The sequence below is a fragment of the Apostichopus japonicus genome, chromosome 6 (genome assembly GCF_037975245.1).
Source record: "Apostichopus japonicus isolate 1M-3 chromosome 6, ASM3797524v1, whole genome shotgun sequence".
NCBI classification, from domain to species: domain Eukaryota; kingdom Metazoa; phylum Echinodermata; class Holothuroidea; order Aspidochirotida; family Stichopodidae; genus Apostichopus; species Apostichopus japonicus.
In genome coordinates this window covers 8373009-8386812 of record NC_092566.1, presented here as the reverse complement: position 1 = coordinate 8386812, position 13804 = coordinate 8373009, and positions in this window count along the sequence as shown.

Sequence of the window (13804 nt, the reverse complement as noted above, 5' to 3'; positions counted from 1 at the left end):
GAAGGAGGGTTCAAATCTGAGAAGGGGGGGTGAGGGGTTACGGTTGGGTAGAGGGTGGCACAAATATTATAATCTGAGAACCTGAGGAAGCATCAGGTAAGGTATATATAGAGAGGGACAAACGCTATTAGAAATGCTACAATGGCCTCAAAGTTTCAAAAGCTTGTATAGCGCGCCTTTCAAAACTTCTGTGAACAATTTTGGAATGTCGATGCGTGCGTGTATCGCATTCGTATAAGTTTGTGATAATTTGTTGTGTTAACGAGTCTCCATGGTTACTATAAAGCAAGGGCGTAGGAACCGGGGGGCTGGGGGCGCCAGCCCCCCCCCAGTGAAAAATGTGGAGGGGCGGAAGTATCATTCCGCCCCCCCCCCGCTTCGCAAGTCAGAAAACCCCTTTTTCATTTCCAAATGAGAAAAAAATCTCATTTGGAGCACCAAATTGCATCTAAGGCCAGGTGAAAATACAAAATTAAGTTTACAAAATGGAGTGGGTGTTGAAGTGTGCTATATTGCACCAAATTGCATTTGAGGCCACCTGGAAATGCAAAAAATTCCAAAGGGAGGGGGACACCCCCTCCCCTTAGAACCCTCCCCCAGGCCGGCCATCAGTCTTCAGCCCCCCACTCAAAAGTACCTTCCTACGCCACTGCTATAAAGTAAGAATAGACCATGAGACAATCTGCAGTTCGAATTTCAGTCCCTCTGAGAGATGTTTGTCTTTCTTTCGTTCATTTCTGCAGACCAACAGTTATTTCCGTCTGGTAACCTATATTACCAAACCTGATGGGAATGTCGTTTAAAGGGGAAAAAATAATCAAATGTCAATATATCTGAACTTGAGACAGCCTCCTTCAGGTTTTTTTTTTTCTTTCTCTCGAACGAAATGAAAAGATGAATCGTGAGTGCGTAGTTCCGTCGCCCAGACACGTTTTGTGTCTTATTATTAATCACATTCAGTTTAAGCCTATACTATCAGAGAAATCTCGGAAGTAAGAACTTTTTCTTTGCCCTTAGATATAATTATGTAAGTTGAGTATATATTGAAACCCAAGGAAATTTCATTTTTATGGAAATTTTGATATCCAGTGCTAATTGAAAAAGTTATCAAAATCTAAACAAAAAAAATGGTTGTTATTTAAATGTGTGTGTACATGCACGAGTGACGAAGCAACATTTATACTAATTGCAAAGTTTGTTTACCGTCCGTTTAATGCAAAATTGTGTAGTTGACCTAACCTTTCTCGATCGGGTTAAGTCATCTAACGAACATTTTGCGAATCTTTACATTATTTCTCTTAAGATTTATGCAATTAGTACAATATCAAGACAAGTGTTAAGAAGGTTTTTCGTCAACCCCTTTAGCCTCCCTTTAAATAAGCTATGTATTTGTACCAAAGGTGAAATTATATCCATGTGCTGGCAGATACGAAACCTATATCAATATGGCGGTCTAAAGAAGCTGCACAGGATTGCAGACAATATGAAAACGTTATCTTTGGTTACGCCTACATATAGAACGAACAGTTAAGGGGTATCCCGCAAGCACATACACAATATACAGCTATAGGCTTTCATCAACAACTATATTGGGCGTCTCCGTTATACCGACAATGTCTAATATATAATACCCACCCGCAAAACGTTCTTCTCTTTTACCCGAGGCATTGTGAACTTTTCCTTCTTCCTTATTTTCAGCATGTATATAGTGACTTCTTATTTTTTATATTGTTTTAGCGTAGTTATTACAGATGAAAGAGAGACGCTGTTTTCGGTTACCGATGAATGCAACAAATTGATCTATATGTATTAGTGATTGAAGTTTTACTCGATCGTAGGGAAATGTACCTACTGTGCACATTTTTATGCGTTCGCGTTTTGCATACAGTTTGAATGATTTTTTATATTTGAATCGCGGTGGTCATGGCGTTATGTATATATGAGTCTACATCTTATCTATAAGTATATGGCAAATTAATCTCAAAATGTAAACCGGGCATCTTTAAGTGATTCAATTTTGCAACGAAATCCTCTTGGTAGACTATTGAATTCATGGAGAAACCCCGGGAAAAGTTGACCCCTATCTGAACTCGTTGTTTCCTCGACGGAAGTGACGTGTATGTCTCTGTTATTCTTTTACGCCCAAGTATCTATACAGGTTACTATAAAAAGGAGATAATATCACGATCAAACAGGCGTATTTGTTTACAATAACTATCAATGCATATCTCCTAAGGTGGCTTAGTAAATGATAGGTATTGGTGTTGGGGTGGAGGACCGGAAGGTGTGGAGCTGCTCCCGCGAATGTTTCTGCACCCCCTACCACTCGAAACTTTTCTACTTAGGGGTGCACTCCACGGCAGTGGATCGTTTGATTTATCAGAACGAGTACCAGCATGGAGGTAAAAACAGATGGTACCAGGGAATGTCAAACTTCAAAATCCTTAAAGTCTCAGTACTTGTTTGCCAAATTTAATCTTCGACTTTACCAGCTTACTGCACTTAAAAGTTCAGTGAAAATGTCACCGTTCTATATAAGTTTCATATCAATATTCATTATTTTGTTATTCAGGTAGCCTACCTGTCGTTAACAATTTTGAGCTGAATAAAATTCGCCAGATTTTTTGAACGAGTCCGTAGACTTCTACAAACTTCAATCAAAATTTGCAAGCCCCGCCCACCAGATCATGCGCCAATCAAATATCTCTGTTTTGTTTACGACCGTTCGTTGAACATTGTATCTACTTCGGGAATTTGTTTTCCGAAATTCATGAGCAAACAGGTATTGAGACTTTAAAATATCTTTGAATCATTGGCGGATATACAAACCCTATTGGAAAATACACAAGAACTAGCCTTACTAAGATCGTTACAACTATAGTCTGATCATGGAATTGCAAACTTAAATTGCCTGTTGCGCAAATGCAAAAATGAAATCATTCCGAGGAAGTGTTCTAACCTCTCTCTCGACTTTCCATACCCCCCATACCCCCCCCCCCCCCGCCTCTCTCGCTATCAATACACTTTTAGTAAGCTTCCTACATCACTATAGAAAGATAACGTATAGACACCATACATTGTAAATTGAATTTTGCTTTGGGTTGTAACTTTTCGTTATTCCGAACGAGATATGAAATATTCAAATACAAGCGATCCACCTCAATTTTCTACGTCCCACGAGAAGGATTTCACCCCCCCCCCCCGGAACCTTAGCCTAGCCTGTAGCAAGGGAATGCATGTATATGTATAGTATGAGGAGCTTGCATGCACTATAGCCTCTTCTCGTGATAGGATATTTCAACTAAACAAACGGACAACAATGTACAAACCTTTCTGATAATTCATTTCTTACAGACTGCCCCAAAGTGTTCGGCAGCTTTGCCACGGTGGCAGGTACAACCTTGAATGAGTTGGGCACATAGATGCTTGTCCATTCAACTCTATGCCCATCCCTTAACTTATCACGAAGATATCTAAATTTTATATAACTGTATATTTCTTTCTCGGGTTATCTGGATGTTGTCAATGAGCCAGTTATCAACCAGTCAGTTCTAACAGAGCAATATTGTGTCCAACAAACTTACTATAATGTATTACATGCTGTCGTGTGCACCCTTTGTAGTTTTGAATTCTTGGTCCGATTTTGGCGGCTTCTCAATCTCTAAAGGAAAGATTGTAACATCCAGCATACACCAGCAGAGATATTGAACATATGAAAGATAATTGCATTATCTACCTCCTCACTCCCTCCCCCAAATCCCCCACCCAACATCTATCGTCTGAACAGGCCTATATCCCAGCTTATCAAGTAAAAACTCGGTCATTCATAAAGGGCAAAGTTCAACAAGTAATTTAGTACCGCTATTGTTCCGTAATCATTTTCCATCGCTAAGCAATTCAATCGTCGAATTTCTTACACGGTTTAATCTTTCAAAATATTTGAATAAAAAACAAATTTGACAAGTCAAAACATCCAGGAAAGTATACAGTTTTTAGCCAAAGCTTTGTACATAGTATACTGATGACCTTTTACGGGTTCAAAGGTTACAGAATACACGGTATTTGAAAAGACAGTCGGGGGTAATTTATTTTTGACTGATGAAAATGGGGAATACTTTTCTAAGAATTCCCGTGAAATTTGCAGGGAATTTCTACCTAAAGCTTTATCGAGATATAGACGTTTGAAATTTGTGATAGATTGTACTGTAATTAGTGAACTTGAAGCAAATACGTGAGACTTCATATTTAGTTGCAGTGAAGTGTCATGATTCCTCTTCTTAATTATTATTATTATTATTATTATTATTATTATTATTATGGTTCCTTATATAGCGCAAATACTATAACATATGTATATTCATATGCGCTTTACATGATGAAGAATAAAACAATAATAAGTAGAATTAAAAAACAAAACAAATCAAGTTAAATTAAATTAAGTTAAAATAGTGGATAAAAGGATATAATAATTACATGATAAACAGTAAAACAAATATATAACAAGAAAACAATTTACGAATTACGTTTCTAGTTTGGACCTTGGATTGAATAGTGTTCTAGTGGAAAAGAAGTTTACAACATGCCATCGACTGAGATGTTTTTTATATTGAGATATATATTGAAGTAGGTCATTTTATGCAATTTCTTCAAGAATAATAGAACATATATTTGTCAGTGTGTGGTGCTTCCATGAGATCACACCTGCTTGCTTCAAGTTAATCAAATATACACTAATAGTCATCTTTATACATAAATGTTGTTATTTCGAAAGCGGTTTGTAAGAATTGAATGCCACCGTCTTCAGGATGCTGAAAATATGTCCCTTTTTCATTTTAATAAATCTTCGCCTGGAGTATCCTTTTGTAGTCCAACGGAAAGTATATTTACATAAACCTATGACCGATTGTTTTTAGATCATATCATTACTGCTCAATTACTGCTTAGTTGGAATTTTTTGTTTATTGTTTCCGGGTCACCGTGGCAAAGTTAAAGACACTTGGTGAGATGGAATGATGGTCGTTTTCTTCATGTCATATCCTTTCAACTCTCACAGTTGTAGAACTGCAGTTAAGATCAATCTTGTGCTTAGTCGGTATAGTTCCAGGCAATTTTGTCGAACCTATACCGACTATTACTTAAAAAAAATTACGACATTCCAATCAATTTTCACACGAATTTGCCAAGCGATTCCGTTTGAAACTTCAACAAATTCTCCCTCAGGAACTTTTGCATATGGGTATTAAAGGGAGAACGAAGATAAAAGAAGAAGAACATCCAGAGTTGACTCTCGATCCATCCATCCACCTTTAAGAATAAGGCATGACGTCACACACAAAATTACGTCATATCGTTCGGTAACTATAGGACCCATATCAATCCCAGTATAAAAAAAAATACTGCAGATATCACGATGGGGTTGACATCCAAACAGTTCACAATTCATATTCCAAACTCAGAATCGATCTTATCACGGACTTACCCTATCGTGGACTGGGGCTGCAGTCGGATTCAAACTTAGAATTGGACCCGGCTGCTTCTGGACTCTGTGTCAGCCATGTTTATATAGTAAAGGCTGATCCTGGCGAAGAGTTTGCCCTTTGAAAGGTTTTGTATATTTTCAGTTTGAAATGTTACATATAAACACAATGCCGTAAAATAAATGCTCTCTTGAGTCGTACCTAAATTGCACCCTTTGTAGCCCTAACTACAGAGTTTCGGGCTTATAACAAGAAACCGGATGAGTATGTTTATAATTGTATGGTGTGTTTCTGTCTGCATATGTTCTGTTATAGTAACCGAGATATTGTAAACTAATGTACAGACCTGTATCATATATCACGTCTGTATTTGTATAGTCTGACTTTGCTGAGGCGAGGATTCGTTTAGAGCAGGAACTTGCAAACACGGAAGTATTCTTAGTAACACGATTGTTCAGTGAATAGTTGTGTATCGCTTATAAAGATTATCGAGCATAATGGCTTCCATGATTATATATATACTGATCGGATATTGACAGGCAGGAAGGTGATAACCATATCTTGGTTACGATACGAGACGGAGCTAATGTAACTGAAAATATGAAAACATTTGAAAATGATGAATATGTTCGTGAGAGGATGACTGCCTGTAAGCATTAAAATAATAGGGTGCATATTGCAATTTAATACCGTATACTTAGTAGAATACATATAAAGCTAGAAACTGCGCCCTGTATGTTTGTCCATGTGCTTCGCACACCGTATAGCTTAGGGCCGAATCTATTTGTCGCATATCGTCTGGTGTACAATGCTTGCCATACATTCTGTATCACACCTCCGTCACGTACTATACCGTAGCACACTGACTATAACATACTTTAGCACTGTCTGCCCACCATGCGTACTGCCTACATGTACTGCCTACCACGCACTGCCTACCACACACTGGCTAGGCACACTGCCTACCACAACTAACTACCACACACTGCCTATCACACAACACACTGCCGACGCAAACTGCCCACAATACACTGCTTATACCTCACACTGCTGTCTATCCAAGGATTTGTTAACAACTCGCGGCCCGGTCTGTTTCAGCACTCAGACTGTAGCAAACTGTCTAGTGTTTACGGCTCACTGTATTTAACAGTATGTCGCACACTGCCTGTCCTGTGTAGTACTCTATCTGTCACATATGTCGTACATTTTTTGTCGCACACTTATCATTGTCGCACACTTTCTGTCGCATACTGTCTGTGTCACACTGTTTGTCGCACACTGTCTGTACTCTGTAGCCTACACTGTCTGTAGCATATGTTTGACCGCACATTGTTTGTCGCGCTTTGTTGTACACTGCCTGCGGAACACTGTCTGACCCACACTGCTGCACATCGTCTACACTACCTGTCGCACACTACCTGTCGCACACTACCTGTCGTGCACTACCTGTCGCACACTACCTGTCGCACACTACCGTACCTGTCGATCATTGTTTGTCGCACACAGTTTGTCCCACACTACACAACACTGTTGCACGATGTCTGAAGACACAGGAACAAATTTAATTGAATTTAATGAGGATCATTATTCAACATTTAGCATTATATATAAAATCGTTATTAACTTTGGTACCAACCGCCCCCCCCCCCGCCCGAACAGCCCCATCATCTCCCTAAATAATATTTCAGATACTTTTCCTGTTATGAAGTGCGTCTGTAGAGCATCAACAGCATCAATTTGACTAAAAAGGCCCAGTCACATCTCACCGGATTGCACGAACGGACAAGAGAACGCGCGAAAAACAGCCATCCGGTTATTTCCGTTGGCAAAAGTTGTCGCGCATGCATCTGGGGGTTGCAGCGTACCGGACGTTCAACGGTGAAAACGGATTACAAACGTACAAGGAACGGACAGCAACGGACGAACAACGGATGAACAACGGAATAACAACGAACGAACTAACGAACACCAACGGATAGTAACGAATTTACAACGGACAATTAACGGATAAAGAACATACAAAACGTATGTGCCGGAAAAGTAACGGACATACCGGACTAGCAACGGAGAAGAAACGGTCTAAAACCTGGTCCTCCGGAGTGCCTCAAAATCAGGGGGTATCCCCATGAAGTTGATGAAAGATTTTGGTCTTCCATTCGCAGCTCCTGCATTAGTTGGTCCATGGAGCTATAAACGAGCTCCACGGTTGGTCATAAAGGCTAAACTGCCGTCTTCTCTGTGAACCTAGCAAGGCCCTAGACCAGCATTTAAGCCGAGCACGTCTCTTCCTTCTCTTCTTGACTTATTCATTGGTCTTGATGTTGGCTTCAATGATAAGCATCTGTGCTTTTAAAGCTGACAGTGTGTTCTGAAGCTTGAATCTTTCTGAAGGGTCCATGATGTAGGTGTTGACGGTAGAGGTTATAGGAGCAGAATGAGGCGTGGGACGCTTGGAGTGAACAAGGTGGAGGTACGCTGCATCTCCGTTCTATGTCCGTCTGTTATACTTTCCTGGCCTGAGTTCTTCCGTTTCTTCCGTGTAACGTCCGTTACCTATTCGTTCATTGTCAGTTCTATTCCTTTGCACTTCCGTTATTTCTACGTTAGCGTCCGTCGAATATACTGTATAGGTACTGTACTTCTACGTTTTATCCGTTCTTTGTCCGTTAATGATCCGGTGAGCAATAGCAATAACCAGAGACGAACGGAGAAATACAGTATGCCAAACGCATACAGAACGAACAAAACGCATGAGAAACTGATAAAACGGAAGCTTAACGGATTAGTAACGAATAAATAACGGAGACATTTTTCGGTGGATGTCCGTTCCAAGTTTTATGCCTGTTCAAAATCGACACCGGACAAACCGGACACTCCCGGTAATGAAACGTAGACGGACGGAGGAGAACCGCATACTAAACGGATACTAATGTACATCAACGGAGTGCCATTTTTTGTCTTCGTTCCCTCTCCGTTATTGCAATCCGGTGAGATGTGACTGGGCTTTTAGTCAGAAAGCAGCAATTGTGTGCCATTCTACTATAACTTATATAACAGTATTATGTGCGGGTATATCAACTAAAAAGAGAGAACATGCGTGTATTTCACATGAAATTATTTCTCGCCCAAAGAAGGAACAGGGACTTAGCCGGTAATCATACCCTTTACCAGTTATGAGAATATAAATTCAGTTGCGCGAAGGATCATTATAATTGAGCAAAATACCTGCAATATGAAAAGTGGTATATAATCATACTTTATAATAGAGATTTTTCTTTCTCCCTATTGTCTTTTTATATTTTAACTTCTAAGGCTATTTAAAGGTAGCAGACTTTTTATCAAGGCAAGAAATCAGCAGATTAATTTTTTTTTAGTGCCCAAGTGTATTTTCCTAACGGAAGAACAACCTCGTCCCAAAACAACAAAGTTTTCCAAATGGTGACAAAAGATGTAAACGTTTTGAGGTTACTAGACCGAAATTACTTTAACCCTTTATTTTGATTATCACTTCAATTTTTCCTCAATGTGTTTCCTTTGTTTTGTGTTCAGTCAACTCTTTTTATCAGTGGTTTTTGTTGTTGCCATGAACTGGCTTATATCTTGGTACAAATGGTATGACCATAGAAAACACGTAACTTCCGGTTCTTGTTGGGGAAAGGATGGATGATATCATTAAGAAAGGGCGGTCGTCCGATGGCTGAACTTGACTTAGTAAACTCAGTAAACAAACTTTCTCATCCGCAAAGCTAAAGGAAACTGAAATAGTGTATGAAGTTGGGAACGCCGATAAATGATCTTGTAAGCCACAGCGTGTGAAGTTTGTATACTACAGTCCACAACACTGAATAACACCCATGCACGACAAAGCAAGCAGGAGTTATTGCATTATATGCAGGTGCGTATCCAGGGGGGGCGTTGGGGGCGCGCGCCCCCCGGGTAAGAGAAAGAGGAGAGAAAAAAAAAGAAGAAAAAAGGGAAAAAAGAGGGGAAAAAAGGGGAGGAGGAGAGGAAGAAAGGGAAAAGAAAGAGAGAAAAAGGAGAAAAGGAGGGAGTAAAAGAAAAACGCCAAGACACCGGGAAGAGAACGAGGAACAGTGACATCATTATAGCGCTGATCCCTATTATATACACAGGGTAGCCAGTGACGGATCGAGAATTTCGGGAGGGGCGTGCGCCTCACCCTACCCCTTACACCGACAACTCCATTTTTGACGTTTCCATTTTTCCTCTTTCACTAATGTATCTATATATATACGATATATGGTCTATCATCACGCGTGTGTGTGTGTATGGACGCCTTAAACAATTGTACAATTGTGCTTTGAAACCAACTGTGGCTGGTCTCGAACTCGACCGAGTCGTCGGGGAACATGACGCATTTCGGGAAGGGGACGACCACATGAGCATATTTTTTATGATATCGCTAGTAATTTCAAAATAGAAAATGCTTAGATACAACTAACAAGGCCTGGGAAGTGTCATTTCCAGCGATCTGGGCGGCCTTTTCGGCCAAAATTTTCTTGTACGCTTCGCGCCAACTTATGGTGGCGCTACGCTTAGATAGTTTGCCTACAGACTTCGCCCCTCCCTTGGCAAATTCCTCGCTACGCGCCTGTTCGAATTTGTCAAGCAAACATCAGATATCAAATCATATCAGTGAGCATGAAAATGGCGTTCCAGGATGAACAGCTTCAAAACTGTCTGTGTGTGTACTCAAAGGCGAAGCAGCCCAATTTGATTTGGGAAGCTGTAACGTCTTGCCTGCAAAATATAACCAACATTTTCCGCGCGCGAAGCGCGCGTTCAACATATTAATGTCAATATCATGTAAGCAAGCATCGGTTATTACATCGCATGCCATCGTGTACCGTACGATCCATGAAAGTTGCGCAGTACACCGCGGGATGCTAATGTAAACAACAAAATGTCTTATGCAGATGGAGAAAAAGCATGGAGGTCCAATTATGTCAAAACTCTCTCTTACATTAGTAATGGCTAAGGAGATGATTTTTAATTCATTTCCTTTAGATGTAGCTATGTATTGCAATTTATTTTTCTTTCAGTAGGTGCCCGAAAAATTGTCAGCATATTGCCCGAATTTTCAGAAAAAAATATTGGGGGGGGGGTTGCAGCCCCCCCCCCCGCCTCCTACGCCTATGTGTGTAGTGTTCGGTTTCGGAAATATCTGGCATTTGTTTCATTTCCTCAACGAAGTTTTTTAATAGTCGTTATAAGAGGTTTTAATATTTGTACACCAATAAATTAACTGTGTCTGAATTTTCGAAAATTTCCTGACCAACACTCTTCATCATACTTCCCTCTACTCGTGCAATTTTTGCCGGTCTGTTAGGGGTTCAAGGAGGTTTTTCTATATTGGTTGTCCATAGAATTTTTTTGCAACATTATTGGTATGTTTTGAAGTGAGTTTATTCACGAGAAATGTGAATTTTCAAATTCTCAACAAATAATGGGCTTAAAACCTTCAAAAGTGGGGCTGTCGGGTATTGTGGGCCGCGACGTAGAATCACCTACAAAAGCAATGATCCACAGGACGATGAGGTCGAACATGATGTGTGACTGGTGACAATCTTCAAAAAGGTTATGGATGGAGAAAAAAACTATTGGGAAATACTTGGTTCTCAGGCAAAAAGTGTACATCTGGTTGGTCATTTTCAAGCCCGAAAAGTGCCATTTCCGGTGATCTGGGGGGTATCAAAACCAGAAATTTTCTTGTACGCTGCGCGCCAACCGATGGTGGCGCTCCGCTTAGATAGTAATTCGCGCCCCCCGGGTTAGAAAATCTTGGATACGCGCCTGATATGAGAACAAATAGATGGACACATTTATCATGACCACTGTCCGTCTTTTATGTTGAAATAGCTTGTAGACCATAAATACAACCGATCGTTTTCCTTTTTAGGTCAACCAGTGATTTCTTTGCCAGCTTCAACTGATTTATACATAGTTGGATAATGTAGCATATACTCTATACAAACGTCCCCGTTGACTTACACAATATAAATCACCAAAGTAATATAGACTCTGTAAGTCCTTGCAGAAGTTCTCGTGCACCATAGCTAAACCCGTACCGTTCAATGGATAGCTGACACGTTCGCCGTTCATGGCACCTTCAATTTTCCGTACATATTTTTAAACTATAAGAGCGCCATCTTTTTTCGGCACTTGTAAACAAGCCTCTTTACTCACCCAACAAACAAACAAACACAATTTTCATGCGCTACTCTGGAAGGCTTTAAGTGGTCTAAAATTACCTCAGTTTCCCAAATTCTTGCACCACATGTACCTCCATTCATGCTCTTTAAACATCCAAGCTACAGACACGGGATCCTGTGATAGCTCAGTTTTTCGTGACGTTTTAGGAATGAGAACACTTGGGGGGGGGGGGATAATTTAGACTCCGATTGGGAGGATGCCACTTTAAAACCCAATGCTGCGATTTTGTAAATATGGCCGAATTAATACGGTTTTGAAAAACCTCGCGATTATGGAGGATTAGAAGTGGGTCGCGCTTTTCCCACCTGCCGGAAATGGTAATATGCAACATTCTTAGGAGATCATTTTAGGCATCATTTTAATGTTTAATGTTCATGAAAAAGGAAGGTGGGTTGGTTGGCTTCGAAAGCTAGAGTAACATTCCTATAGCAATTACGGTTGTCATGGTATTCATATTTAATATAATCAACTAAACTACACGTATTCGTATTGCTCATACCATGCTTAGTCGATGATTGCGTTCATTGGATTTGCAGTGCAGGCACTAATGGGTATATGTTAAATCAAATATTTTTGGAAGTTTCTTTAAACTTCACACAAACAACAAAGCAGCTATGTACATATGGTAAAGTTTGTAATGCATTGTAAACATGTTATAAGGCCGTAAAATGGTGCTAACCGAGTTTCGTTGGTGTGTGTAGACCGACCGACGGTCCGCAATTTATGGACTGCGACCCACAGATTGGTCATGTGGATAGCGGGATTTCCCACACGTAAACAGAGATTGACTAGTTTATGTTTTAAATTAACGTCCATATATAGCCTAAGCTCGCTTGCATGCATGCATTCTGAACATCGATTATTATAGTGCACTAAAAGAACGGCTGTGAATTAGCAGCACCTATATGGCAAGCCACGTGGGACAAACTCCGCATAATATATACGCGTATTAATTTTAATATGTATGTGTATTAATTCGGATTGATACACGTATTAATTCTAATAATAACACGTATTAAATCATGCTGTTGTCTATATCAAGTACGTTTGGCCTGGGTGTATACGTCAAAAGAGACTAACTTTGTAATCGCTCATTTATTGCACTGGCGAGGCTGCAATGTGATAGCACTCGAAAATCGTTTGTGGAAGCTTAAGACATGCCAGTTATTGTCTGATTTAATACGTGTATATATTCGACTTAATATGTGTATATATTCGTATTAATACGAGGATATATTATACGGTGTTTGTCCCATCTGGCTTCCCAAACACGTAGGATCGATGGCGCTGTGCTTTATTACGAATTCATATCACCGCAATGGCTGTGATATATGTTAAAATGCGCGGATTCGACAACAAAGTGAAGTATAAGATTGACATCACAGAAGGGGAGTGGGACAGAGGTAGTCGAGACGTGGATCGAACGACCCCAAAATATCTGAAGTTGAAATGAAAGTTTTTTTTAAACGCTGTATAGCAAATATTTACTCATTTTCCACTTCGTGTCCCCCCCCCCCCCCCTCTACCCTTCTTGAAGAAGGTAAATCTTTCGACAATTGCGATATTGGTATTTTCCACTCCCAAAACTCTATGAGAATATGTTTGATATCTGAAATGTACCGGTACTTTTACAGTCACCCAGGATATTCTCGGTACGATAATCGAACAATTGATAATAATAATAATAATATTGAGGATTTATAAAGCGCAGACATATCCACCGATAACGGTGCTCAAGGCGCATCACAATATTACCCTGGTCAACGATAACCTGTCAAACATAGAGACAATCCCTCCACTCTCAAGCCTAGTTCCCTTACACCGAGACTTTAACCATATGATGTTGATACTGTCCGGTCAGGAGAGTGAATAGGTAGAACCCCCCCCCCCCCCCTTTCCATTCTCAACACCCCACCCTCCCTCGATACCGTTGCCCCACAACTTCTTTATAAATCATGTATTCCTTTTCACAGAATCTGATCTCGGCGGGTCATGAAATGTTTCTTCAAAGTCATTAAAGGGGGAATCAACGACTTAGAGTTATCTAATGGTCGCGAATAACACAGAGGAAAGAAACAAAATAGAGGGCGCTA